General features: G+C 49.0%; 1 non-coding gene across 1 annotated transcript; it reads right to left on the bottom strand.

The window, feature by feature from the left end:
* Positions 1–3349: 3349 nt before the first annotated feature.
* LOC121448977 lies at positions 3350–3520 on the bottom strand. The gene has a single exon (XR_005974443.1). It is a non-coding gene; the product is annotated as a U1 spliceosomal RNA (small nuclear RNA).
* Between the last annotated feature and the right edge of the window lie 679 nt (positions 3521–4199).

The following is a 4199-nucleotide window of genomic DNA, read 5'->3' on the forward strand; positions in this document are numbered from 1 at the left end:
CGTGTCCCGTGTTTCCTTCTCACTCGCACCAGGTAATTTCACATGGCATGTCTTCACAGGAATAGAATAGTAGCAGGTATAATCTCATCTCTGTAAGAAGGCTAAGGGCTAGGCATGGTGGTGCACACCTTTAATCTCAGCGCTGTAACAGAGCCCCAAACCTTAACAGGGCCCAGACATCAGCACACAGTTGACTCGGTGAGGAAAGCACCATTAGAACACAAATCTCAGCAAATGAACAGCACCACCTGCCAAAACAAAATGAAGACCTAATCCATCAATCCATAGTTCTGGGAAACTCTTACGTGGACTAACCTTGCGTTTTGGGTTCTGTAGTTCCACCTCTGGCGGACTGGCAACCCAGAATATGGTTTTTGTGCGTAAAAATCTCACCCCCGAGATAGGCTCGGTGCTACACTGGAATCCGGAACACCCGTGTAGTGGCCAGCCAGCTAATTCTATTGGCTTAAACCCATATCCGAGGCATCTTCCTGATGACTACCCCACCACTGGAGGCAGGACTGATCTACAGGGTAAGTTCCAGGGTATCCAGGGCTACATAGAGATTCTGTCTTAAATAAATAAAAATGAAGAGGCCAAAATGTGTGCTGGCTGAGGTGGCACACACCTGTTATTCCAATCCCAGCACTCAAAAGACTGAGGCAGAAGGATCCCAGTTCTACACCAGCCATGACTACATAGCAAAAACTTGCCTTTAAAAAAAAGTGAGCCGGGCGGTGGTGGCGCACGCCTTTAATCCCAGCACTCGGGAGGCAGAGGCAGGCGGATCTCTGTGAGTTCGAGACCAGCCTGGTCTACAAGAGCTAGTTCCAGGACAGGCTCCAAAGCCACAGAGAAACCCTGTCTCGAAAAACCAAAAAAAAAAAAAAAGTGAGAGACACCCAGGAGCCTGCATGGATTGACCTAGGCCTTCTGCATATATGTTACAAATATATGTGTTTGTGTAGCTTGGGCTTCCTCATCCTCATACTGGGTTGCCTTGCACAGTTTTTTTTTTTTTTTGGATTTTCGAGACAGGGTTTCTCCGTAGCTTTTTTGGTTCCTGTCCTGGAACTAGCTCTTCTAGACAAGGCTGGCCTCGAACTCACAGAGATCCACCTGCCTCTGCCTCCCAAATGCTGGGATTAAAGGCGTGCGCCACCACCGCCAGGCCCAGTCTTTTTTTTTTTTCTTCAGTAGTTACGGAGCCAGCCCTGGAGCTCGCTCTGTAGATCAGGCTGGCCTTCCACTCACAGAGATCGCATGCCTTTACCTCCTGAGTGCTGGGATTAAAGGCGTGCACCACCACCCAGCTGCCTGGCCCAGTCTTAAAGCAAGAGGAGGTACTAAATTTTACTACAACTTGATATGTCATGTTTTGTTGATATCCATGGTAGGCCTGCCTTTTTCCGAACACAAATGGAGGAAGAGTGGATTGGGAGGGGGGAAGAGGAGACGGGAATTTTAAAAAGTGGTAGACAGCTGGGTAGTGGTAGTACATACCTTTAATCCCAGCACTTGGGACGCAGAGGCAAGCAGATCTTTCTGAGTTCAAAGCCAGCATCATCTACAGAGAGTTCCAGGACAGCCAGAACTATTACACAAAGAACCCTGTCTTGAAGAAAGAAACCAAACAAACAAACATGGTTGAGTAGTAGTTGCTGAGGTGGCTTAGCGGGTAGACACCGCCACGCCTGACAACCTGAGTTTCATCCCTGGAACTGACCCCTGATTTACACACACACACACACAAATAAATAAATAATAAATGGGTAGGTGCTGAAGAGATGGCTCAGGCACCTGAACACTAATAATATACGTACCCCGCATATATGTACACATAATCAAAAATAATGAGATTGTATCTGAAAAAGTGAAAGGAGGAAGTAAAATGATTCTTGATTCTTTTTTTTTTTTTTTTTTTTGGTTTTTCGAGACAGGGTTTCTCTGTGGTTTTGGAGCCTGTCCTGGAACTAGCTCTTGTAGACCAGCCTGGTCTCGAACTCACAGAGATACGCCTGCCTCTGCCTCCCGAGTGCTGGGATTAAAGGCGTGCCGTGCGCCACCACCGCCCGGCTTGATTCTTGATTCTTTACTGACACAGAGACCCCAGAACTTTATTTGGAGGGCATCTAAACTATTTGCCTAAACTTAGTTTACAGACGACTTCACAGATCTTGAAATTTGCCAAGAATTGGATGCAGCCACATGTAGATTATTATCTTAAAAAAGGTCTGTTTTATACCTCTTTGATAATTTGACTATGGAGAAGACCTTAATGTTTTTAGGTTAAATTTCTTTACATGGGCTTGGTGACCCAGAACTGTAATCCCAGCTTCCCTGGTGACTGAGGCAGGAGGAACACAAAGTTTAAGGCTTGCCTGAACCAAACCACGGAGTGAGTTCAAGGCCAATCTGGGAAACTCGGCGACCCGGGTTCAAGGTAAACATTAAAAACAAGGCTGAGAATGTAGCTCAGATTAGAGTGCTTATCTGTGTGTGTACTTGTTTCAAGAGGTGGTCTCCCGTAGTTAAGAATGACCTTGAATTACTGATTTTCCTTCCCAAACCTCTTGCTAGGATTACAGGTTTGGGACACCATTTCTGGTTTACGCGGTTCTGGGGATGGAACCCAGGTCTTCTAGCATGCGAGGTAAGCACTCTTCTCCCAGCCAGCTCAGGCACTGACTTACTTGGTTTCCCCACAATCACCAGTTCTTATCTATCATTTTGTTTTCACCTCTGGTATTTTGCGGCTACACAGAGGTGCCTCAGGTACTGTTCTAGGAGGCCCGACTGCTGACCTTCAGAGTATTAGGCAGCAGGCAGTTCCCGGGAAGCCCTCAGGAAGAGTGGGTGACGGAATCAGCTTGGGTCTGTCCTCATCTGGGCTCAGGACTGAGCTCAGCCTAACACTCCAGTGCTCCTCACTACCCTGGTATTGTGACCAAGCAATGTCAGAAAATCATACGGGAAGGGCCAGGTGGTAGTGGTGCAGGCCTGTGAGTCCAAGGCCAGCCTGGTCTCCTAGAGCTAGTTCCAGGACAGGCTCCAAAGCTACAAGAAAGTTAAGGGTCCAATGTCAGCAGCCATCGCCAGGAGTGTGGATAACCCTGGGAGCAGGTCTCTTAGCACTCCTAGTGGCTCAGTCTTGGGGCAGTGGTGGGTCTGACTTCTAGCCTCAAAGTATCCTGTAGGCCATGGAAAGGATGCAGGCTCTGGACAAGGAGACCAAGTTCTGGGTAATGTGGGGTTAACACACAGTGAGCAGTTTCAGGAATGCTGGCACCAGGAACCTTCCCTTCACAAGGTGAGGCCCCAGGTACTGGGTATGTTCTAGCAAACAACAGCCATTCTTGCTGTCAGTGGCTTCCTGAGCCCTTCTGACTAAATCTGTGATTAACACCTTCAGGGTCAGTGCTTAGGGCGGTGAGGTAGGGAAGCAAAAGGTACAAGGGATAAGCCTCGCCCTGGGAAAACCACCTTCGTGATCGTGGTATCTCCCCTGCCAGGTAAGTATTAGGGAAGCAAAAGGTATGAGTCTTGACCCTGTCAAAGTGGGCCTAAACAGAGCAGACAATGACCACTGGGAGCCTGAGCTGGCCTACAAGGTGAGAGGGTAAAGACCCTTTGTTCAGCTGTTTGTCCTGAGAACTGTGCTGGGACCTAGGCAGGGTCAGGGCTGCACGGAAGCGGTTACCCCAGTGGTCATATTACTTTTCTAGCACCGAACAAGCTCTTGACACACAAGCAGTGGACTGGTGTGACCGTGCCCACAGTATACAGGCTGCTAAGTGCTGGCAGAGATCTGCCTGGCTACCCCCGACCTAGACTAGGTATTTGGATGGTTGGCGGGTGAGGGACAGGTGGTTTCCCCTCACCCCCTTGCAACACTGGGACTCAGACTCACGTCCACTTTGGTCTCGGTGCTCTAACTTGGGAACACTACAGCCGGGAGCCTGCATGGCCATAGTCTTAGCCTTGGTAGTCACCTTTCTATCCCAGCTTTGGGCACTACACGCGACCACCTCTCTGCAGACGTGGCTGTGCCCCCAGCTCCTCATGCTATATTGGTTTAGAGCGGGCACCTAGCCAACCCAGAGTCAGGGTCTCTCTTGTGAGTAGATTGGCCTTTGGAGACCATGCTGGATGCCCTTGAGTACAGGAATTGGCTACAAAAAGACAAACAAAGCTCCTAC

The sequence above is a fragment of the Microtus oregoni genome, unplaced genomic scaffold (genome assembly GCF_018167655.1).
Source record: "Microtus oregoni isolate MIOR12 unplaced genomic scaffold, Mior012 000005F_ref0000423, whole genome shotgun sequence".
NCBI classification, from domain to species: Eukaryota; Metazoa; Chordata; class Mammalia; order Rodentia; family Cricetidae; genus Microtus; species Microtus oregoni.